Here is a 26,275-nt window from a genome sequence, read left to right as displayed (position 1 = left end):
AGGGCCCCTTTTGTGATTGGGTGGAACAGAAGGGAAATGACCCAAATGACTTTTTAAAAACAACATGGTATTGGGACCCACTTCTGGAGGTTCTAGACTCCTAAGTCTTTTTAAAAAATTATTTATTGAGTATTTTATTTTTCCCCAATTACACATAAAAACAATATTAGACTCCCAAGACTTGACTCCCTTTTCCCCCTACCCCTACTGGTATTGAGGTGGAAATCATTGGCATGGGGAGAAGAAAGAGTGAGTATACCTTTGGTCCCATTGCTAGGGATGTAATATCTAAAGATTTAAAACTGCCTAGATGACTTTTTTCTAATGTGATTGAGATTTCTGTTACTTTATTTAGTACCGAACATAATTACAGATAGGATTGCAGATTTGGTTTTGTTCTGTCACAGATATTTCCTGGCAGAGTATTTAATGGGGAAAAATGAAACTTCTCTGATTCCACCACCACTATTGAGGTACCCACATTGATCAGTGATGTACAGAAATATGCAGAAAGCAAGTAGCTGAGCTTCAAATGAATTTGTTCCCTTTCTTAAAACTCAACTAATCATGAAAAGAAAAATAATTTCTTTACATCTTACTGGTTTCTCTTCATGCTTGATCAAATCCTTGGCTTTTAACAGAAGACTGGTCTTAATTTCCTATTTTAAAATGCAGGAGGTATTGAGAAATTAAGTTTTCCTGTGAACCAAGACAGTCTATGGCCAATTTGGACTTGATTCGAAAGCCAGCCTGGTTAACTCTGGACAGCTTTTGAGGTGGACCAAAAATCACTAGTTGTATAATATTTGTAGGGAATTCAAGTTGAGAACATTGGCAAATCTGAATGATCAGCTCTTTGTTTTTTTGTCATGATGCAATCTGAACATATTTCAAGTTCTCATAGTTAATTTACAAATATACCAGAAAGTTCTAGTTATCTTAAAAGCAAAGTATTATCATTTTAAAAATATACAGTTCAAAGAATCTTAATACATTAAACTGCAACTTCAAATTATTTAGTTTGTAAAAACACACATATACATACACACACATACATAGACACAGAGGCAGCTAGGTAGCACATTGCATAGAGTCAGGAAGACTCAGCCTTTTGAGTTCAAATCTAGCCTCAGACACTTCCAAGCTGTGTGACCCTGGGCAAGTCACTTCACCCTGTTTGCCTCAGTTCCTCATCTGTAAAATGAGATGGAGAAGGAAATGGCAGATCAGTCCAGTATCTGCCAAGAAAACCTCAAGTGGAGTCACAAAACATCAGATGCAACTGAAATAACTAAACTATATACATACATATGTGTGTGTGTATATATGTATATAAAACATTTTTGCTTTTTTAACTTCTTAAACTAGAGTCCTAAAATATTCTATACATTTCAGAGCCTTTTTTCTTTTAATCAGACTTATGGATGTCAATTGTTTTCACATTACAGCTATTTTTGAATACGTTCCTTCATTGCCCTGATTTTTCCTCTTTCCCCAGGAACTGATCCCCGACTTATAACAAAGAACAAGAGACAAAAATAATACTTTGTATCCAACAGTGCATGCAGCATTCTGCCCTGTACTTCCTCAACTCTGCCTCAAGGATTTTCAGTTCTCTGGGAAAAAGATTGCATACTATGTGTGTATGACAAAATGGAATTAACCAAATAAATCACAACAAACCATGTTTGTTTTGCCTACTTCAAGCCCTCCCAAAGCTCTGTGACCTTTGTATTTCCCCCTGTGATGTGTACAGTTCTATTTTATGTGTGTTCATGCTATACATCTTTTTGTATGTATGTCTTTCTGTGTTTTCTTATGTTCTTAATTTTCACTTTTTGCACGTTTGGAGGTACATGAATCTTGGAACGTCAAAGAATCAGTTGCAGATGATCTAAGGGGTGACCAATTCAGGATGTGAAAGGTTTGCTATATTCCAATGATGACCGAGGCCTAAGAAGTGCCATAAGGAACATCGTCCAAGAAATGCCCAGTTGGAACAGGCCAGTTCCGCAGTTAGTGAGGGGAAGCATATGGACAGCCCAGGTGCTGTTCTTGGACCCATGAAATCGAAAAACAAAAACGTCCCAGCTAAATCCCTGAAGTATGTGGAAGAGATTCCCCTAGTAGGATCTGTGGGAGAACAGGACAGTCGCATACAGTGAGGAAATATAGATGAGTTATGCTGACTACTGTGAAGTGAATCCCTGATCCACTGAAGCATTTCTTAACACTGCTATGAGATTTCATATGGATGTAATTTGACCATTTCCCAATGGTTGGACAAAGTTTTTTTTTTTAATTTCTTGTTATTACAGATAAAAACTTCTGTACATTTTTTTGTGCAGCTGCAGCCTACCCCCTACCCATCTTTCATGATACCTTTAGGATAAAAGTGGTGGAATCATGGGTTGAAGGGTAGGGATATTTTTTGGACATTTTCAGATGGCTTTTTTAAGAAAGTCTGTACCAAGTTTTTCTACTAACAACAAAAAAAGGTAGTATAATGCCTGCTTCCATTTGCTAATAAACCCACCCCACTACAAATTTATATACGTGTGTGTGTGTATATATATAATGTATATATATGTATGTATATACACATAAATATGTCTCATCATATATATTCTGATTTTGCCTTCAGTCTGAATTCCAAGAAAACAAATGTGGAAAAGAACAATAATGAATTACCAGTTCATGCAACTGAAGGGAAAGGTAAAAAAGTTTTTTCAGTTGGGGTTTCAATTGGTATGGAGAACTCAGTTCAGGAAATTCCCTGTACCAACACAGATCTGCAGTTTCCAAGTCTTGGTCTTAGTTAGGTGGCGCAGTGAGAGCAAGTGGTTGTCCCAGGGTCCTACAGGGTCCCTGTCAGAGGCAGACCTTGATCCAGGCCTTCTGGGTGTAGAGGTCAACCCCTCCATCCCCTAGCCACAATGCTTTCCCCTACTTCCTAGAAACCATCATTTTCCATTTGATGTATTTTGTGTTTACTCTGATGAGGGTAGGAATGTGCTTTGTATTCCATGTTTGCCCATTTTTACAACACAACCACATTCATATACCATGATTTGCCCATCCCACAGTTCTTTGATCCACAGGTTATTACTCATACAGAGATGCATAGTTTTATATGAATAGGGGTTTTTCCCCCTTTTTAAACTTTAGAATTATAGTTCTCTTATGAGCACCCTGAGTAAAGGGTATAGATCAGTTTGGTAACTTCATATTGCCAGATTGTTTTCCAAAATGTTCTCATTCACAGCTCTGCCTATGATTTTTTATTTTTTATTGGAGGCAGTTGGAATTAAGTGGCTTGCTCAGGATCACTCAGCTAGTCAGTGTTTGAAGGCAAGTTTGAACTCAGGTCTTCGTGATTCCAGGGTCAGTGCTCTATCCACTGCGCCCCCTAGCAGCCTCTCTGCCTATAACTTGTCTTCACTCCTCCCAATGCTGTCTCGTCACCCTTTTGGCTATCTTTCTTTGCCCATTGGATAAGTATGAGTCATCTCAAAGTTTTCATTTGTATCTCACTGATTGTTAGCTTAATTCTTAAAATAACAAGTTGGGTGTCTTCCTTTAGGAGTTGCTTCATCTCTTAACTGTCTAGCCATCCGTATTATCCTTATGAAAAGGCTCTAGCCACTGCACCACCTAGCTGCACCAGTGTAGGAGTCAGGAGGACCTGAGTTCAAATGTCACTTCAGACATTTGACACTCACTAGCTGTGTGACCTTGGGCAAGTCACTTAAGCCCAATTGCCTCATCCTGGGTCATCTCTAGTCATCCTGATGAATATCTGGTCACTGGATTCAGATGGATCTGGAGGAGAAGTGAGGCTGGTGACCTGCACAGCCCTCCCTCACTCAAAACAAAGTCAAATGCAAGTCATGTCATTATTTCTCTGATGTCATGGTCTTCTTCGGCAACAAAAGATGAACACACACACATAATGAAAAGGTTAAAAGCACAGTGAATAAGGAGCTACCTTTGACTCAGGAAGCCATCATCTCATCCTGGTATGAGGGGTTTCAATATGAATCCAGCCTCCTACACAGCTAAAATCACAGGTCTGGAACCCCTTCCTCCAAATAAAGGTGCTTAATACAAATTTCTTAATATGAAATATTTTAAGAGCTTATTCTCAAATATTCAGTTGATATGCTTTAGCTAGGTAGTGCGGTACACAGAACACTAGACTGGAAGTCAGAAAGACTTGAGTTCAAATCTAGCCTCAGACACTTACTAGCTGCGTGACCCTGGGCAAGTCCCTTCACTCTTTACCTCAGTTTCTTGCATCTGTAGTCTCTGCCAAGAAAACCCCAAATGGGGTCACAAAGTAGGACATGACTAAAAGACAAAACAGCAACAAAAATGCTTTAGCACATAGTCCTAAAACTTATTTTGGGTTAATTATCAGTCAGGTAAATCCTTGAGTTTGAAATACTTTCCCCTTTGCTGCTTTGACAGGCCTATCATCAGTGAGTCATTAGATAAAAGCTTATCTTTCTATTTGTAAAAATGTTACCCACTCATTTTCTGATGCTTCATCCAAGCCTTGGGATGTGCCTAAGTATTTACAGGTCCTAGAGGACTTAGGCTATCGGCCTGGAAACCGTGTGTTATCTGCTAAGTTCCTAGAAGCTGGCCACCGTGTGATGACTTTTTTTTTGACCACAGTATCTCCTGAAGACTTCGTGTTTGTGTTCATGTGTGCGTGCTTGCATACGTGTGAGCGTGCACAGTGGAAGCTCCCTGAGGAAAAGCACATTTATTTTCGGTTTTAAATCTTCAGCACCTAGTTGTGAGTCTGTACTGGTCACTTCAAGGCCTGTTGGCAATTGATTCATGATAATGAATGAATAAAAAAGGCATTCCTATCTTCCAAACACTGTGCTAAGTCCTGGGGATAAAATTCAAAAGTAAAGATTGTCTCTGCCTTTAAGGAAGTCACTTTTTCATGGGGATGTTCGTCTGAGAAAGGCACTTTTTGTCTGGAAAGTTAACTCGATTGTTAGGGAACATTAGGGAAATAGACTGACATTCCCCATTCAAGAAAAGTGATAGGTGGTTTAATCTTGCATAGTTTATAGTTCTACAGTTGCAGGAGAGAGGAAGGAAAGGACATATAGCTATGGACGAGCTGTGGAAAAGGTGGCTGGAGATGGATTAAAGTGAAGCCTGGTGGGGATTGTCCTGAAATAATGATCCAAAGAATACTCACCAGTCAGCAGAATGCCTCTCCTCAGGTGGAAGTTCTTCCAAAAGGAAGAGTCTCCCCCTTGGGTCGCAAGGCAGTTGTCAAGACTGTGGGGGAATTGCAGAAGGAAAGGGAGAAACTATGACAAGCGTCTGTCATTTAGTGTTATACTCTGGCTAGGAATATAGCACACTAGAATACTTGTTCTATCAACACATAATGTGCAACAATATGAGAGGAAACTATGAATGAGTAAAATCAATTTGGACATATATGAAATTTCCTAGAAAACCAAGCATTTAGGTCCTTTGGAATAGTCGAAGTTTAATATCAAGTTCCTGGAAACCACTGATTTTCTTTTGTTCTTCCTTGGATCTTTTGTAGTGGGGAAATGAAAGTTGCCTTTTTTAAAAAAATTCTTTAGGAAAGTTTTGTTTGTTTCTTATGGTTCACTTAGGGTAAAACCAGTGCTTTCCTATGATGGAAACGTATGTAAATTATGATTTGTGACTAGACAGAAACATTTAAAACCAGGAAACTTTAAGGTGCATATCCTTTTTATTAAACCCATGTCTTTTCAGGCATTCTCATGACTCTTATGAATATTGTTTCTTGCCTTGTACTATAGATAATAATATAGTCACCATTAAATGTCTAGATTACAAGAGTGGGGAAGCTGGGGCCTTCAGGCCATATGTGGCCCTCTAGGTTGTCAAGTGCAGCCCTTTGACTAAATCCAAACTTCACAGAACAAATCCCTTTAATGAAAGGATTTGTTCTGTAAAACTCAAACTCAGGCAAAAGGCCACAACCAAGGGCCTAGAAGGCCATATGTGGCCTCAAGGCCACAGGTTCCCCACCACTGGCCTAGAATGTACCAGCAAGTTTCTGTGGTACTCTAAGAATTACTTTTTTTTTTCATTTGATCTGATCCTGTGACTTCATCAGTGTAGGGGATTCTGGAATGTGTGCTTTCCTTTCATGCACAGATATCAGCAAGTCATCTATACCTTAGTCTGAGGGTGTTACCTGTGGGACTGAGAGATTAAGTAAAATTAGCCCTGGGTTTTAGCTACCTTGTGGTAAAGGCTGAATTTGAACCCAGGGCTTCCCGATTCTAAGGCCAGAATCCCCTTCCCTACCCCCACCAGTGTACCAGGCTGTCTCTTCATGAGTTTATCTGGCAATTAGGAGTTGTTTTACACAGCTCATCTGATCCTTTTATAATTTTTCTATAACCCTAGGAGGGAGGTGGCAATACCTCCATTCTACAGATGGGGGAACCAAGGTACACAAATATTAACAGCAGATTCCCCCCACACGCACACTTAATAGCGTTTTATTTTATTCCAATTACATGTAAAGATAGTTTTCAACATTCACTTTTATAAGATTTTGAGTTCCAAATTTTTTTTCTCCCTCTCCCCAAGATTCAAACAATCTGATATAGGCTATACATGTACACTCATATTAAATACATTTCCACATTAGTCATATTGTGAAAGAAGAATCAGAACAAACAAAAGGGGAAAACCACAAGAAAGAAAAAACAACAAAAAAAGAGAAAATAGTGTGTTTGATCTGCATTCACACTCCATAGTTCTTTCTCTGGATGTGGATAGCATTTTCTATCATGAGTCTTTTGGAATTGTCTCAGATCATTGCATTGCTGGGGAAAGCTGTCTATGCAAGTTGGTCATTGTACAATGTTGCTGTTACTGTGAACAATGTTCTCCTGGTTCTGCTCACTTCACTCAGCATCAGTTCATGTCTTTCCAAGTTTTTCTGAAATCCACCTGCTCATCATTTCTTGTAGCACAATTGTATTCCATTACATTCATATACCACAGCTTATTCAACCATATCCCCAATTGATGGGCAACCCCTCACTTTTCCAATTCTTTGCCACCACAAAAAGAGCTGTTATAAATATTTTTGTGCATGTGGGTCCTTTTTCCTTTTTTATGCTCACTTTGGGATACAGACGTAGGAGTGGTATTGCTGGATCAAAGGGTATACACAGTTTTATAGCATAGCCTTTTCAGCAGTTCCAGATTGCTCTCCAGAATGGTTGGATCAGTTTACAACTCCAACAATGCATTAATATTCCAATTTTCCCACATCTCCAACATTTCTCATTTTCTTGTTTTGTTCTATTAACCAATCTGATAAGTATGATGTGGCACCTCAGAGTTGTTTTAATTTGCATTTCTCTAATCAATAGTGATTTAGAGCATTTTTTCATATGTCTATAGATAACTTTAATTCCTTCATCTGAAAACTGCTTGCTTATACCCTTTGATCATTTACCAATTATCAATTATAAATATGACTCAATTCTCTATATATTTTAGAAATGAGGCCTTTATCAGAGACACTAGCTTGAAAAATTGTTTCCTAGCTCTCTGCTTCCATTCTGATCTCAATTGCATTGGCTTTGTAACAGTGACTTCTTGTTCATGGCTGCATAGCTAGTAAGGTGAAAGATCAGTTTGATTCCAAAGTTACTGCTTGCTCCTCCCACTGTTCCACAGCTGCTCTTTCAAACACTGTCCAGAGAATGTATGCATGTGTATGTACATATGTGTGTAGACATATGTTACACATCCATATATATGTATGTATGCATATATGTATGCATGCATGCACGGAAGGGGCATGACTTGCTTCTAGGTCATTAGATCACAGAAAGCTGAAGACAGATTTGAGTTTAGGGACTTGATGGCGTGGAAAGGGCAGTTGATATATGGGGGTCCAACATCTGGCACCTCCCATGGGAATACTGACAGTGACCAAGTCACTCTTTTTTTGAGCTCCAGTTTCCTCACATGTAAGAAGGTTATAACAATACCTATGGCACAATCATTGGGAAGCTCCAAGGGAAGGGTATCTGCAACACTTTGCCAACCCCAAAGCATCACTTTAAAGTAGTGGAAGGGGAGGGAGAAGAGTAAAGCAGGGCACTGTGGAGAGAGTCTAGCAGTCCTGAAGTCAGGAAAGCTTGAGTTCAATCCAACCTCAGACACTTCTTAGCTATGATCCTGAACAAATTGCTCTATCTGCCTCAGTTTCTTCGGCTGTAAAATGAGGATAATAAACAGTACCTTCCTCCCAGGGTTGTCATAAGGCTCAAATAAGATAACATTTGTAAAGTACTTAGCATGTCTGTCATATAGCAGGTGTAATAGAAATGCTTATTCCCTCTGCCCTTGATCAGTTGTAAATGCTGATTCCTCCCCGGTGGGTCTGGGAGAGAGCCATAGTTCTAGTTTTTATCTGCATCTGGGGTAAATACCGCGCCACTCATCGATCCAGCTTTGTGCTACATCAGCATGGGCAGTTTTGAAAGCTGCATTTAATCTTTGTGGGTTACTAAATCAAAAAAGTATGTCTATAGTAATTTACAAGAAAGGTCCCTTGTGGCTTGCAAGAATGGATAGCTTCTTCAAGTGATTCTGCGCTCTGGGAGACAGAGCACAGATCCTCATAACAACCTGTAAAAAAAAAAAAGGGCTGTCCCCCATGCCTCCCTTCTCATCTCAATTAATACCAATCAACTCCTCTCATTTCAAGTACCTGTGAACAGGGTCTGTGTTGATCCAAACTATGCACAGGTGAAGCCTAAGTCCCGTACAACTAAAATCCCAAAGTACTTGGTGACTGGAGTTTCTTTCTAAGAAAACATGTATGTATGAGTGTGCTGGTAGATGTTTAACAATCAGATCTCCAAAAAAGGGTGCAAAAGACACATTTTTAAGTTTCTTCTGCATTGATAACATTTTCTCCATGACCTTTTTAAGTCTAGACAATCAACCAAACAATAAGTCAAGCCCTGATTTATAGCGTTTGCTGATTTCCAGGGTAAAAATGGTCACATTGAAAATTTAATAATCAGCTCTCCCAGGCAGTTCTAGCTGCCTTTAGCTTATCCCTACTTGTATGCCACTATTAACAGAAACTCAAATACGACTGGTTCAAGTTTTTATTTCAGATTTGGAACTACCAAGTTCCGTCTCTGTCTTTTCCAAAGCCCTCTTGGCTAGTTAAGGAAATTCAGTCCTGAGTTTCTTTAGCATAGGATGTATTTCTATTCAGATGTTAAGTGCTCACACTGATTCTAGCATAATTCGAGGGGGCAGCTAGGTGGCACTGTGGCCTAGAGTCAAAACCTGAGTTCAAATGTGACCTCAGACATTTACTAGCTAGGTGACTGAGCAAGTCATGTAACACTATTTGCCTCAGTTTCCTCATCTGTAAAATGAGCTGGAGAAAGAAATGGCAAACCATGCCAGTGTCTCTGCCAAGAAAACCCCCAATAGGGTCACGAAGAGTCAGACACAACTGAAAAATGACTGAACAACAACACAAAAAAACTAAGAAAAGACTTTTCTCAATTTGCAAACCTTGCTGGGAAGGCAAGATGTAAGCCCATAAAACAACCAGGCCAAAATACAGACATTTTACCATTACTGGAAAGAGCTCTGGGTTCCAATCCTGACTCTGTCACTTAATATCTCTGTGATGTTGGACAAGTGACTTGACCTCTAGACCCTGATTTCTTATGTAAAATGGGGATAATAATAGCTTCCAATTTATAGGGTTGTTGTGAGGACCAAATGAGATAACATGAAAAGCACTTTATAAGCCATAAAATGTATATAGATGCTGGCTATTATTATAGTTATTATTACTCTATCTGGACAAGTGACCTGACCTCACTGGGCCTCAGTTCTTCATCTGTAAAATCAATGAGTTGGACAAGATGACTTCAAAAGTCCTTTCCAGCTGTAATTCTTGGATTCCCTGATTGGGGTGAGTCACAGAAGGCTTCATGGTGGCAGTCTGGTATTTGGACTGTTGGCTAAAAACAAGAGCTCCTATTTACCTAGAGATTAAAGGCTTGCAAAGAGCTTGATGCATATTACCATATTTGATCCTCACAATAACCTGTGAAACATTTTCCTCTGCCTGTCCCTCTTGCCTAGAATGCTCTCCCTCCTCATCTCTCCTTCTGGGCTTCCTTTAAGTCCCAGCTAAAATCTTACCTTCCACAGGAAACCTTTTCCAAACCCTCTTAATTCTAGTGCCTTCCCTTTGTAAATTATTTCCTATTTATTCTGTATGTCACTTGTTTGTATATAGTTCTTTGCACCTTATCACCCCATCAGATGAATAAAAATAATAAATGGCTAGCATTTTATAGGCCAGGCACTGTGCTAAGTACTTTACAAATATTATCTCATTTGATTCTCACAACAGTCCTGGGAGGTAGGTGCTATTATTAGCCTCATATTACAGATGAGGAAACTGGGGCAATCAGATTAAATGACTTGGCCTTGGTGACATAGTATGTGTCTGAGGCTGGATTTGGACTCTTAGGTCCAGCTCTCTATCCCCTGTGCCACCAAACTATCTGCAGATAACTGGGAGGTCCTCAACGACAATGATTGTTTTTGCCTTTCTTTGTATCCACTGTGATTAGCATAGTGCCTGACACATAGTAGGTGTTTAACAAGGTTTATTGTCTGTGTTATTATTATCCCCATATAATAGGAAAAGTGAGTTGCCCAGGGTCACAAAGTTACTAAGTATCTGAAATTGAATTGGAATCCAGATCTCCTTGACTCCATGTCTATTGCTCCTTTCAATTCACCACATGAGCTCAACTAGGTAGGAAAGGGGAGGACACCCCAGAAAAGGGAAATAGCATGAGGTGAGAATCATGGTTTGCTCCCACCATGATGGTGGTGAAGAATGGTCCAAGTGGAAACAAGGCTCTGCATTGGGAATAGTGAGAGCAAAGGTTGATCTGGCAAGATGGAACCACCTGATGGAGGACCTAGATCCTTATCCTGGATGATCTCATAGTCTCATCGTCAATACTGGTAGTGATTTAGCAGGGGAGTGGCATGATGAAAGATGAATATCTAGTGAGGACATGCAAAGTAACTGGGTGAGAGGGAGACCTAGGCTGCAATCATCCCGTTGTATATCAGAGGGCCAACACCCATGTGGCTGCAATGGAAATAGGAGAGAAGCTGATGGAAGAATGCTTGGATAGTAAAGTAGAGTTGAAGAAGTAAATTGGGGGGGGTTCCAACAAGAAGCCACTTTTGAATTTACCAAGCCATGCTAAGGAGAAAGGAAGATGATCCTAACCACAGGAAGTAGATGTAATACTCAGGGGAGGAGGCTTAGAAAGAAAGTCATTGCTCAAGGGTGCTGTTTTTCTCCAGGAGTCATTCTCTTTTGCATTCTAAAAGATGATTTTGTAACATTTGGATGCTTCTGCAAGGTCTGGGTAATTGTTTTGCCTAGATTCATGCCAGCTGATGTCACAGATCCATCTGTCTGATTGTTCCAGAGCACTGGAGGTTTGTGAAGGAGCTAAGATTGTCTGCTGGTCAGAATTCTCAGCATGCTTTGTCTCTTGCAAGGAACATTTTTTTGTCAGACTTTTATCCTTATCAGCGTTGGGAACATGATTCGTATTTCAAAAGTTGTTTCTCCCCTATTTTTCTATTCTAATCTGTCATTAAATTGTGATCTCCTTGAGGGCACGGGCTATTTTTGCTTTTCTTTGTATCCTTAGAACTCTGCACAGTGTCTGGCACATAGTAGGTGCTTAATAAATGCTTTTTTTGGACAACTTATTTGTGAAAATTCCTAATCTAGTAAATTGTAAACTGCCTTAGGGCAGGTGCTTCTTCTTTCATCTTGGTCTGCTTCCCCTTCACCTAACAGAGGCGTTGTATATAGTAGGCACTCAAATGCTTGTTGAATTGAATGATTAATTAATTCAACATATTGAATTGAAGTATCCATGTTCATTGATGTGATTCTGTTAGATGGTGTTATGTTGTGATGGAATTCGCCCCTGATTTGCAGTTGGAGAGGCCAGGATTTGAATCTCAGATCTACTTGCTAGTCATGTGACCTTGGAACCCTTTCTTATATTCTCTGGTCCTCAGCTGCCTCATGTGGTGTGGAGCATACAGCCTCTCATATATCCTATGGTCTAATCCTAGTCTACAACCCACTCAGGTCTGCATTCAGATCTCTACTCTGGCTGGAAAGTCAGGGAGCCTAATAGGTTTTCATACCTCTCCATAAAATTAGAGCTAAGCTTTTGTCTGTCCTGGTTTTCTGCTGACTCATAGAATTGGCTTGAAATCTTTAAAAGGCTATATTTATTTTGTATAATGCTGCTACAGCTGTATCTAAAAATACCCACAATGTGCTTCTCATTAAGATTGCATGGAAGCTTTGCTTAAGTTGAGAAATAATTCATAAGCTAATTTACACTGCTGGGAACTATTAACTATCTATAACCTATTTTTTGGCATAGTCATTTTGAAAAACAATCTCCTGGGCATAGAGTTCATTCAATAGATGCCAAGGCCATGAAATGGCTTGGAGACCAAAAAATTAAAAATTAAAAGAAAAACACTATTCTGGAGAGCCCTGCTCTATAGAAACTCAATATATGAAAATCCAGACTTACATAAGAGACAAATTAAAGTGATTTTCTTCACCTTGCAAAGGATTTCACTGAATGATAGAGGATTCATGAATATATGTTCATTAGATGATTGTTTTTGTTGTGAAGTCAATCGTTGCATAAAATATTTAAGTACCTACTATGTGCCAAGCACTGTGCTAAGTGCTAAGGACACAAAAGGAGCACAAAATACCCTTAAGGAGCTTGCAATCTAATGAGGGAGACAATGTACAGACACAGACACAGAGAGACAGACAGACACACATACACACATACATGTATACATATAAAAGTAAGCTAAGGATAAATAGGAAATAACAGAGCAAAGGCACTAGAATGAAGAGGGGTTAGGGAGGTTTCTTGTAGGACCTAGCTAGGGTTTTAGTTGGGACTTAAAAGAAACCAAGAAGGTCAGTAGTAGGAGTGGAAGAGAGAGAGCATTCCAGGCATAGGGGGCAGATAGAGAGGATGCTGGGAGCTGAGAGAAGGAGTATCTTGTAAGTACAACAGTCAGAAGGCCAATGTCAATGGAGCAAAGAGTACATGCTGGAAGTAAGTTGTAAGAAGACTGGGAAGGTAGGAGAAGGCTAGGTTATGAAGGGCTTTTAATGCTAAGTAAAACATTTTGTAAAATACTGTGTTGCTGAGGTGAAAGGGCTAAAGAGTTTCACAAGATGAGGGCCACATGCCACCCGAATAGGAAGATGCGGTAGAGATCGAAAATGCAAGTTGTTATTCCTCTACTTCACAATTCAAAGCTAAGACATTGAATAGATTATTCCCCACCCCCATACACTCCCATACCCCCATATACCCCCCACCCCTGAAGTTGGGCCGCACTGTTCTACAAACACACCCAGCCACAGGATCAGCTCAGGGAACACATATGATCAGGCCACATGAGTAGAGAAGCATATACAGGTAATGTACGCAGAGCACATGTCAGGTGCCCATATGGGTGCCCAGGGATTGGAAGAGAGAGATGGGGCAACCCACACTTGTGCTGCAATAAGGCTGCTGCTGTCCTGTGAGGCATCCTGCTGCCCCCATTGGGTTCACATGCCATACAATCTTTGCCAAGTGGTGTTCTCTGCTGCTCATAAAAAGCTGGGAAGGACAAAGCAGGGCCTTTGTCCTGGGGCATGGTTTCTTCTACTGCAGCTGCGCCCCATGTGAACCTCAGCCTCCCTCCTCCTGCTCCTCCACTTCACTCCAGGTGCAAAACTGCCAGTTAATGCTTGACTGTCATCCTATGTTATTTATCCTAAATCTCCAACAAAAACTACAGATTACAGGAGCCGCCAGAGTTCAGAGGCAGTACAGGATAACCTTGTCTGAGATGGGGTGATCAGGAGAGGTCTTCCAGGTGTGAAAGAGGGAAAGTGGTGTGGCATAGTCAGAGGTATGGAAATGAGCATCAGTCTATATATCTCCCCAAAGGAAGTCTTTCCTGATCCCTCTAATTGTTCATGCCTTCTTACTCTTCAAGTGTCTGAATATTACTTTAGATGTATGTTCATGGAATAATAGGCATAGAGCTGGAAAGGACCCTTAAAACAACTAAATTTATCCTGCTCATTTTACAGATGAGGAAATTGAGGGACAAAGTGGTTAAGTGACTTGCTGAAGTTATACAGCTACTGTCTGAAGCAGGATTGGAAACCAGGTCTTGCCAGATGTGGTGGCACACACCTGTAATTCCTATTTCTGGGAAAGCTGAGGCTGGATGACTTCAGCCTGGGAATCCAGAGCTGCATTAGGGTTAAAACTGATTGCTGATTGGGTGTACGCACCAAGTCTGGCATCAATATGGTGATCCCTCAAGGAACAGTGGGGAGACCAGTCCAGATCAGAATGGAGCAGATCAAAGCTTCTGTCATTGTCAGCAGTGGGACTGGGCCCATGAGTGGCTGATGCACTTCTAACCTGGTTAAGCAAGGGAGATTTAATCTCAAAAATACACAAAATTACGTCTTTCTAACTTTATACCCAGTGTTCTAACTACCACAACACATGGCCTAACACCTGGATTTGCTTGCTCATCTTTAAAATGAGAGGGTTAAATTTGATCGAGGTGGAGCAGTTGATAAGAGTACCAGGGTCTGAAGTCATGAAGCCCTGAGTTCAAATTTGAACTCAGACACTTACTAGTTGTGTGACCTTGGCAAGTGACTTAACTCTGTTTGCCTCAGTTGCTTCATCTGTAAAATGAACTGGAAAAGGAAATGGCAAACCACTTTAGGATCTTTGCCAAGAAAACCCCAAATGGGGTCATAAAGAGTTAGACGTGACTAAAATGACTGAAAAACAACAAAAACTCTGATGTACCTGGGGTCTATGGACTTGTTTGAAAAAGTATTTGAAAATTGTATTTCAATATGAAGCAAATTTATTTTGTAATCCTCTGTATTTTATTCTATGCATTTAAAAACCCTGTTCTGATGAGTGGTCCATAGGTTTCTCCAGACTTCCCAAAGGGTCCAAGATATGCAAAACAAAATGTAGAACTCTTGGACTAGATAGAATCTGAGGTTCCTTCTAGCTTTCTCTCAGTGATGCCAGAGAGATTGTCACACAGGTAGGGAGAGTTAGTATTTCAGGTCCCACAGCTTCAAATGCAGCCCTTTTGTTGCTGTACTATGTTCCTTCCTAATTTGGACCAAGAGGTCTTTGGAATCCACTGATAAAAAGTCCTGTGCTGTGTTCACCATACCATGCCGCCTTTCCTAGAGGAACTGAAATACTGAAATATGAAGTGATTCCAGTTGCAAGTATAATGAACTCTTAAGCCAAAGATTATTCCTCTACTTCTCTGAGGCTAAAAGTTCTCAAGACTGATAGCTTTTGTCTAAGTTAATAATTACCAGATGGGGTATGTGCTGGCCCTTCTGCAACAAAAGAGGTCTCTTGCAACCATTAATAGAAGTGGAAAATATGGGAAGCCTGTCTAGCAAAGTAAATTATGACAGCCATTTAATTCTCAGTCTAGAGTAATTTGAATGAACGCTTAGAAAAATGCATTGATCTCTCCCTAATTATGAAATAGAGGAGTTATTAAATTAATTTTTAATGTATCATGAGCAGTACTCTGATATCACAGGGAGAATATAGGCTGATCCAGCTAGCATTGATTAAACTCACTACCATGCTAAGTGCTGGGATGTAAAGACAAAATAATAATTTTTAAAATACCCTTCTGCCCTCAAAGAGCTAACATCCAACTAAATGCATGGTATTGTAAATAAATTGAAGATGGTATTGCTATTTTCCCACTGATTCTGTGAACAATCTAGAGAAAATCATAACAATGCCAAAACAGGCTTACACATACTGTAACCAACCACATGGAAGAGCTATGAAGAAGAACAGGCAACCTTGTTGAGACTACAGGTAAGATCCCACAATGCCAAGTTCTAGGGGGAGGGGAGTCGCCAAATTGTTTGGCCCTTGTGGGTCTTTGTGAAGAATGCCTTCTTGTGCTAAGAATCACCTTCTTAGTCAGTTTATAAGGATACATGTGCTAAATAAATGTATTTGTTGTTATGCCTGCCCTATTCAATTTGGAGGAAGAGGGCGAAATATATTTCCTATATTCCCGACAATATAGGAATACTCCATTTTAAGAAAACCTGTTCTGAACTTACAGCACAAAGACGCTATGATTAAGGTTCTTTCCATTGTTTTTTGTCTTTTAAAAAATGAGATAATACCTTACTTGTACTTAGTAACTGTAAAGTGATGTTTATTAATACCTATTAGACCTGGTGCACTAATCCTCCCTAGGCTTTACTTTCCTCCATAGGAAAATGAGAGGGTTGTCTTTGATGACCCCTGTGATTCCTTTGAGCTCTAGAGCTATGAGCTCTCCTCTCCTGTCCTTTCCTGTCTTGTCCTGTCCTGTCCTGTCCTCTGGTGTTCTACCCAGGGAAAGGTGTACTCCATGACCAAAAGCTACATTTTTTCCTTTGGGTTTACTGGCTACATTTTTTGCTCAAAGATCAAACCTTAAACCCAATTCACTCTGAAGCTCATAGACTGGACAACAAGTCCCCCACCCACCTAGCACAGAATGAATATAATTATTAAATAGTAATTGTTTCTCTTTTACCCAGGAACCCTGAGGGTCACCCTTACCCAGTTTGATTTTTTGGTAACTTGGGTCTCACGTTTCATCCTGGGCCATCTCCAGTTGTCCTGATGAATATCAGGCCACTGGACCCAGATGGCTCAGGAGAAGAAAGTGAGGTTGGTGACCTTGCACAGCCCTCCCTCACTCAAATCAAAGTCAACTGCAAGTCATGTCATCATCTTGATGTCATGGTCCTGTTTGAAAACAAAGGACAAAACACAAAATAACAACAACAACAACGTTCTAGTCGGTAGGATGTATAGAAAATTTAGCTAATTATCCTTGGTCGCTAAGAAATTAGCAAAAAAAAAAAAAAAATGGTTCCAAAGTATGTGTTGTGCCCACATCACCCCTTTGCCTGACTCTAGCCATAGGTTAGGTTTATCTTTATTAGCTTTTTTTTCTTTTCTTTTCCCTTTTGGTGGGTGGTTTTGGATTAGGGACATCTTCTGCAAGAAACATTTGGAATCATGCTGGAAAACAACTTGTAATTACAATACTGGAGAAAGGTTACTAAACTATTCATAAGCTTTAGTCTAATGATCTTCTTCCTAAGTCTATACCCAAGGAGGTCAAAGAAAGAAATAAGGGTCCAATAATATATACAACAATATCCATAGTAGCATTTTTTTGTGTGTGATCAGAAAAAAACAACTGGGAAACAGTTCAATTCTACAAGCATTATTTATTTATTAAGCATTTAATAGGTGCCAGGCATTTTGGTTGGGTGCTAGGGACATGAAGGCAAAAGAATCCATTCCCCCAAGGAGCTTATATTTTATAGAAAACAAAATGAGTGTCTATCAGGTTGGAAATGCTTGAGCAAACTATGGTAAATCAAGGTAACAAAATACTATCATGTCATAAGAAATGATTACATTGCAAGTTCCTTGAGGGCAGGGGCTGTCACACTGGAATCACCATCTGCTCCTCTTTCTCCTCCTTTCCTCTGCAATTTTTGATTGCTTATACTTTCCAAGTTGTCTTGCGGTTTGGCAGCTAGATTTTCCCCCCTATATATTTATTTTATCACTATTTTTTTCAAAAAGCTGGGACAACTCTTTGTCTCCCATAGTTTTCATGTGTGATTTCTTGAAATATAACTGAAAAAACAGGCTTTCAAAAAGCCCATTATGCTATAAGAAATGACAAACAGAGAGACTTCAGAAAAATCTGGAAAGACTTACATGAACTGATACTGAGTGAAATGAGCAGAACCAGGAGAACGTTACACACAGTAACAGCCACAGGGTTAAAGGACTGTTTCTGATAGACTAAGCCCTTCACAGCAATGCAAGGACCTAAAACATCCCCAAAGGACTCGCGATGCAAAATGCCATCCACATCCAGAGAAAGAACTACAGAATTGGAACCAAGAATGAAGCAGACTCTTTTCTCTTGTGTTATGTTATGTTTTGTTTTGTTTTTTTCTCATGGTTACTCCCATTCATTTTAATTCTTCTATGCAACATGACTAATGCGAAAATGTGTTTAATAAGAATGTATGTGTAGAACCCACATAAGATTGCATGCTATCTTGGGGAGGGAGGGGAGAGGAAGGAAGGGGAGAAAATTTAAGACTTAATGGAAGTGATTGTTGAAAACTGAAAACAAATAAACTTTTAAAAAAGCCCACTGTGATTCAAATGGAGTTACTTGACTATGCCTTTAAACCCCAATCACTCTAGCTTTCATTGATTGGCCAACAATAGGTCCCAGCCCAAGCCTCTCTGCCTCATTGTTTGGCTTTGAGTATAAGTAACAATTGTTTTCTGTTCTGGCCAGAAACTCTGAAGTTTTTCCCTTTCCAAGTTTTCTCCTCTATTCAACTGGTAAGTCTTAGAGAACAGGAATTGTTATTTGCCTTTCTTGTATTTTCAGCTTTTAGCACAGTGCTTACTTAGTACATGGTAGGTAGGTAAGAAGTGCTTATTGACCTGGAGGAAGCTTGAAGCCAGATAGTCCCTTCTTAAGAGCAGTGGAGTCTTGATTTTATAAGGAGTGACTGCAGTAAGATTAGATAAGGCATTTGTTGTACAGGATTCTTACATACAACCAGTTTAACAGTCTAGGGCTACTGTGTTTTCTGCCAAGGAATGGAAATGGCTTCATTATTTACAATCCATTTTTGTAATGGTGTTTGGTAAAATGTAAACATGTCTTCATAAAAAATTGATGATTTATTCTGAGGATACTTGTATATAATTCTAGAATTGAATATGAGGTGGTGGATATTGAGTCAATAAAATCATAAACACATACAACATGTCAAAATGTTACACTGATATCATCATTAAAGTGGTTAGAATGGATTTGGGGAAGATGGGATGTCTAATGAAACACTATTACTGGCAGGACAGTAAAGGATGCCATACGTGCAACATTAGAAATATTACAAATCAGTGGGATGATAATCACTCTCATCTTCATACCTTACATTTGTAGAGGGCTTTGTAGTTAAAAAGATCTTTCTTCACATTATTTCATTTGATAATAATACTTCCATGTCTATAATAACATTTCTACTTCAGTTTACAATATACATTTTTCATAGCAACTCTGAAAAAGGCAATACAGACACTATATCCCCATTTTACCCAGGAGGAAATTGAGTCTTACAGAGTTGAAAGCAATTTGCCTAAGGTCCCATGGCTGGGCTTAGTACATCAAGGACAGGAACTGAGGTCCCTGGGGTACTCTTCCCATTGTACAACAGAGTTGGTTTTTGCGACTGATGAGGGGGATGACATCATACCCCCATACAGGAGAAGCCTTTAATGTCTTTAGTTTGTATAGAACTTTTCAAAACTCTCACCTTAGAGCAGGTTGCTTTGTGGTTAGTGACAGGGTTAAACTTGGCTCCACATCAAATTCCACCTTTTACTAGTTGTATGACCTTGGGTAAATGTGAACCCTTTGGGAATCAATTTCTTCTTTAAAATAGGGAAAATGATAGTGGTAGTGATGGTGGTGTGGTGGTGATGATGATGATGATGGTAATTATAGATTTTAGCTCACAGACTTGTGAGACTCAAAAGAGATAATGCTTATGAAACACTTTACAAATTTTATTATGTAAAACCATGACCTCCTTATTTCACATTTCTGATCTCATCTTGTCCTCATAACAAGCCTTTGAAGTAGGTGGGACAATTTTAATTTTTATTTGATAAACTAGGATATTTAATACAGAGAAACTGCATTGGGAGTAGAAAGGAGGACTGTGTCCTACTCTCAGATAATTTAATAACAATAATTATTATTATCATAGCTTGCATTTATATAATTCTTTTGTTGTTGTTGTCAGTTGTATCCAAATCTTTGTGATCCAATTTGGGGTTGTCTTGGCATAGATACTACAGTGGTTTGCCATTTCCTTCTCCAGCTTATTTTACAGATGAGGAAACTGAGGCAAACAGGGCTAACTGACTTGCCCAAGGTCACACAGCTAAGAAGAGTCTGAGACCATATTTGGACTCAGGAGGATGAATCTTCCTGACTCCAGGCCTGGTGCTCTATTCACTGCACCACCTAGCTGTCCCATGTGATACTTGAAGATTTGCAAAATGCTTTACAAGTATTGTCTCATTTTATCCTCATAACAGCCCTATGAAACATATTCTACAGTTATCCTTATCATTCCTATTTTACATATGAGGAAACTGAGTTCCAAAGTGTTGAAATTGGCCCAAATCATCAGTTCTTTATGGAGACATGTTTCAACTTTAAGAGACCTAAGAGATAGGTGCTATCATTTTTATCCTCAGTTTACAGATGAAGAAACTGAGGCAGACAGAGGTTGAGTGACTTACCCAGGTTTATGTAGCTAGTAAGTATCTGAGGGAGGATTTGAAATTAGGTCTTCATGACTTCAAATGCAATACTCTATCCACTGTACCACCAATGGCAAAGACACCTTATGGAAATACCCTTCTGGGGCTTTGTTACTTCATCTGCAAAAATGAGGCAGTTAGACTTTATAATCTCTATCGTTGGTCCTTACCAGAATCAAAAATCCTAAGTGTTTGAGAGTAAGTAGAAAGCAGTGTTCCCTAAAGTTAAGCCCCTCCTTTATCTCATTCTTTCTTTTCCTACCTCCTCCTGAACTCCTCCTACCTGTCTATGGTAGTTTTAATCTCTCCCTCTCTACTGATCTTTTTCCTTGTATGTAACCACACTGTGATCTCCTAATCCTCAAAGACTTTCCTTGATCCAGATGCCTGATCATGCTATCAGCCCATGTTACCCTCTGCTTCTTTTGACCATTTATCTTCAAAAAAGAATTAATCTTTATAATAAAAAATCTATCTTCTCTTTCTCCCATCTGAAAAGAAAAATAAAATCATTTGTAACAAATGTGAATTTGCTGCCCTTCACATCTGAATTCTACTCCTACCACTCTACTGAAATTACTCATTCAAATGTCAATCTATCAACAAGTATTTTAAAAGCACTTACTGTGAATCAGGTATTGTGCCAGGTTGTTGGATATATAATGAAACAATCTCTATCCATGAAGAAATTATAGTCTAGCAAGGAAGACAACAGAAATAAGTATTAATATTTACATAATAAACATAAAGTGAATAAATACAATTATACAGAAAGTAGTTAAATACACTGTAGTCTAGGAGGTGACCATTATTAGAAATAATGATACTGCAGGGAAGAGGAGTTTAGGGGGTGAATTATTCGGAGCATTTTAAGCAGGAGATGCCAGTTGGCACATTCAGGTAGAGATATTTCAGTAACCTGGTGAAAATGTAAACCTGGAACTCTGGGAAGAAGTTGGAGACAAGAGACAAAGAGTTGAGAGTTTTCTGCATTGAGTGACCCTTGAGGGGAAAGCCAGGTGAAAAACTTCATCATTCCAAGCCCAGTGCTCTACCCAACCCCAACCCAAGGCTGTCTCTCAGGATCTGGTGATTGATTAACAAAGGGGAAGGAAAACAGGGGGAAATCAATGAGGAATCAGAGCTTCTAAACTTGGGTGATAGAGATAAATAGGTCTAGGGTTAACCAAAAGGGAAGTCAGGAGCAGGGGCTACTGGGGGTAGGAGAGTGAAACAAGCCACCAAGAAAAGGAAGTGAGGCATCCTTAGCTAACATTCCAATTTCCAGCTTCCTAAGAAGGTTGTGATGAAGAAGGGAGAACTAAAGGAGAAAGAAATGAGAAAGAGACCTAGAGAAGCTTCAGCTTAAGGGCCAGAATGAGCCAGGTGATGGCCCTTCTCTAGTGCCCTGGTCTTTGAATTACAGAATGTTGTTGGGAACACTGTCATCTCCATTTTGTTCTCAAAGAGGACCAATGACTTCATGAGAGTGACATCTTGCCTATGAGTGAGGTGGATAAGTTATCAGCCTCACTTGCTCCTCCAGAGTCCTGAAAGCCCAGTGGTAAGACGTGTCAAGATTACTGGCCATGGCCCCTACAGAATCTGAGTCAGAAGAGATCAGAGACATCAAATAGCCCAGTTTTGATGAGAACAAGAATCCTCTCTACATTTAGAAACCACCATGATGGTAGGCAAGTTTTTCTTGACATCAAACCAAATAAAACTGGATTCTTTGTAACTTTTATGGCCTGCCCCTGATCTGTCCTCTGGGATCACACAGAATGAGCTTAATCTTTTCTCTTACCTTTTCAGCTCTTCAAATCAATCAGTCAGTCATTAATCAATCAATCAAACAAGCATTTACTAAACACTTACCATGTGCCAGCACAGTATCAGGTATAGAGGATACAAATGCAAAAGTGGGCCAAGGAGCAGATATACACAATACAGACACAATCCTTTTCTTCTTTTTTTTGAGGAGGGAGATCTGGGGGTGTCGGTTGAAGGAGGTGGCACTTTAGCTGAACCACGAAAGCAGCCAGGGCTTCCCAGAGGTGAGGAGGGAACCCACTGTAGGCATGAGAGATACATTGTGCAAAGACACAGATAAGGAATGTTGTCTATAGTGGAGACCCCAGGGGCCAGTTTGGAGGAGAGTTAGGAGGGGTAATATGTAACCGAGGCCACAGCCTGATTGGGAAGGGCTTTAAATGTTAAGCAGAAAAAACCGTTATAGGTGATCCTTAAATCCAGCCACAATTTGCCTCCTTCCTCCCTGGTTCCTAGTCCTGTTAGCCTCAGGCACCAAGAAGGAGTCTAATCCTTTCATGGTGGACAATCCTTCTACCTACTGGGAGTACTATCATGTCTTTTTCTCCTCTACTCTTTAGTCTTCTCTTTTGGCTAACCTTTCTCACTAATGGCCATCTTGTCCAATCAATGCAGAAGGATCTCTACCAAAACAGATGGAAAAAGTAGTTCTCCCACCGTTGCACAGAAGATATACAATGATGGGTGTCCCATCTTGATGGAATGAGATGCCCACTTCATTCCTGGACAGTTTCATTGTTGGGAGGTTCCCAGTTTGGTCAAAGGGCTGCACCCAAGGACCTAGAAGGCCACAAGTGACCTTGGGGCTACAGGTTCCCCACTCCTGCTCTAGCCCCTTTCTTTGGATTACTTCCCAAGGTTTTCCAATATCTTCTCTGTATATTTACTCTCTGGCTGTACCATTCTAATCTCTTTCAAAATCACTTTCTCATTTCTTTCTCCTTTAGCTCTCCCTTCTTCATCACAACCTTCTTAGGAAGCTGGAAATTGGAATGTTAGCTAAGGATGCCTCACTTCCTTTTCTTGGTGGCTTGTTTCACTCTCCTACCCCCAGTAGCCCCTGCTCCTGACTTCCCTTTTGGTTAACCCTAGACCTATTTATCTCTATCACCCAAGTTTAGAAGCTCTGATTCCTCATTGATTTCCCCCTGTTTTCCTTCCCCTTTGTTAATCAATCACCAGATCCTGAGAGACAGCCTTGGGTTGGGGTTGGGTAGAGCACTGGGCTTGGAATGATGAAGTTTTTCACCTGGGCCACTCACCAGCTGGTGCCTTAGCTTCCCCAGATGTAAAATGAGGGGATCATATCTGATTACCTCTGAGGTCCTTCCATCCCTGAATCTATGATCCTATAGATTCTTCCACACAATGTGCTCCGTCTCTTTTGCTTCTGTATCCTACTGTCACCATTATGACACTATGCCCAACCTCCTACCTAATCTCTCTGCCTTCAAGTTTTCCTCATACAATACTTCTTCCATACCATCATCAGACTATTTTTCTGAAAGCAGTGCTTCATAGGTTGGCATTCAAGGCCATCCTTCTATAACTGCTTCTATTTATTTCTCTGGCCTCATCCTGTACTTTAGTGTTGTTATTTTTCAGTTGTGTCTGACTCTCTGTGACTCCATTTGGGGTTTTCTTGTTAGAAACACTGGAGTGGTTTTCCATTTCCTTTCTCAGCTCATTTGACAAATGAGGTAGCTGAGGCAAATAGGGTGAAATGATTTGCCCATGGTCACATACCTAGTATCAGAAGCTGAATTTGAACTCAGAAAGACAAGTATTCCCAATTCTAGGCTCTGTGCTCTAACCACTGCCCCACCTACCTCCCTGGGAAACCCGGCTTCAATTCCTTCCTTGGTTACTTCCTAAACTATGAAAACTTGGTCGAGTCACTTAATGGTTTGAACCTCAATTTCCTGCTTTTTCAAATGAAGATGATATTCTTATCTCCTGCCTTCACCGCTTAATTTATTTGAGCTAAGGAGAAGAGTATCAATTAGGAGTCTAATGAGTGTTCAGAGTGTGGCTGGGGTGGACTGGAATAGAAATCGTGGGAGACAGAGTGGCAAGGGTGATCAAAAGGTACAGGAATTGGGAGTAGAAAAGATGGATTCAGGTACTGAATTTGGTGGGGAGAGTGACCCAGAGGGGTGCAGGTGATAGCCTCAAAGCTCTGGGAAGACTGCAATGAACTTTAAAAGATGAGAAAGGATGCTCCCCACCTCCTGAGAGGTGAAAGTCTCACGATGCGGAAGGAGATACACATTTTTGGACATAACCAAAGCTGGGATTTGTTTTGCTTGGTTATGCGAATTTGTTACAAAGGTTTTTGTTTTTGTTTTTAATTGGAGAAGGGGAAGAAAGAGAAAAAAAAAGCTTGTTCGTTTAAAAAAGGCTAAAAGAAGGTAAGGTTAAAAAAGACTGGAGAAATAAAACATCTCAGCATTCCAGTCAATAAATATTTCTTAAGTCTCTTCTATGTGCCAGGAAAGGTGCTAAATGCTGGGGAAACAAAAGAAAGGTCCAGAGCAGTACCTACTCCATAGGACCTCAGAGTCTAAAGAGGGAGACAACTACATACAACTATAACACAGTGGAGCATTTACAAAGGAAAATATGCTTCCAAAGGTCACAAGTTACAAAAATAAGTCCTCCATCCCAATACGTGGCAGGCTTAATCCCCCTCCCTTCTGTACCACCTCTGTTTTGGAGGAGAGGAAGGGGACTGGGCTCATTGCTAAGTTCCATTCCTATGGGCACACTCCTAGGTCCGAGGCCCCCCAGCTTCCCAGGGTGTCCATGCTGACATGGCAGGCTACTGTACCAGCCCACCTGTAATTCTGACTCCTGGCTCCCCATTCAATGCAGATTCCCCACTAGCACTGATGGGGTACAGACTCTGGAAATCTCCTTGAATTTTCCCACTTAATCTGGCATTTTTTACCCAAACCTATTACCCTTAACCTAGCTTGGCCCTCCCCAATCCTTACCTCTGGATGGCTCCACCTGCTTCCCACCCAAGCTCTCCACTGATACCCCCTCATTGCCTCCAGCTGTTTCCCACCCTTGATCAGTTACCCCAGTCCCATTAAGATCCTCCTTGGATTCCTCCTCAAAACCCTCCCTAAACCCCTCTTTCCATCACCCTAGATTACTAAACCATCCCCAGATCCCTCCCACAGTCTTTCTGTATATAAGTTCCATCTGGCTATCCCTTGAGTAACTACTTAAAGAGGCTTATTCATTGAATGAGTGTATCACCCAAAGTAAGAATCTGATAAGACCTTAGCCTAAAATGGCCTAAAATGGCCAAGGTCCTGCATTGCATCCTGGGCCATTTTCAGTCTGCCCAATGAAAATATTAGGCCACTGGACCCAGATGGCTCTGGAGAAAGTGAGGCTGGTGACCTTGCACAGCCCTCCCTCCCTCAAATCAAAGTCAACTGCAAGTCATCTTGATGTCATGGTCTTCTTCAAGAATGAAGGACTAACATAACAATCCATCTTGCTTCCAAGAAGCTCAGATTCTATCTAGTTCAGATTCTATCTAGTTCAGCATCTATGTGGCCTGCTTGTGTGACAAACATCACAAATGGTGAGGCTTCGTAAGAGTCAACCCAATATGATCAATCTTTAATAAACTTTGTTTTATTTTGGCTGAAAGAAGGCTTGGGTCGAATTCATTCAGGCAGGAGCCTGGGTGGCGGTATTTTGGGAGCACCCCAAACCTCAACATTATGGTTCCCTGACCTCAACAGCACCAGAAACTGAGG

General features: G+C 40.3%; 1 long non-coding RNA gene across 1 annotated transcript in view; it reads right to left on the bottom strand.

Annotated features, from left to right (window-relative positions):
* Nucleotides 1-107: 107 nt before the first annotated feature.
* The window catches only part of LOC140517548 (uncharacterized), a 26,949-nt gene continuing 781 nt past the window's right edge, over nt 108-26,275 (bottom strand). Inside the window, exons 2-6 of the long non-coding RNA XR_011971635.1 lie at nt 21,289-21,359; nt 20,643-20,783; nt 5,225-5,307; nt 4,247-4,350; nt 108-1,194 (exon numbers count right to left, since the gene is read on the bottom strand). This is a non-coding gene — a long non-coding RNA (uncharacterized lncRNA). The remainder of the gene's footprint in view (nt 1,195-4,246; nt 4,351-5,224; nt 5,308-20,642; nt 20,784-21,288; nt 21,360-26,275) is intronic.

Source organism: Notamacropus eugenii, chromosome 1 (assembly GCF_028372415.1).
Source record: "Notamacropus eugenii isolate mMacEug1 chromosome 1, mMacEug1.pri_v2, whole genome shotgun sequence".
Taxonomy (NCBI): domain Eukaryota; kingdom Metazoa; phylum Chordata; class Mammalia; order Diprotodontia; family Macropodidae; genus Notamacropus; species Notamacropus eugenii.
Note: the sequence above shows the minus strand (reverse complement) of the source record. Positions and strands in the feature narration are given on the sequence as shown.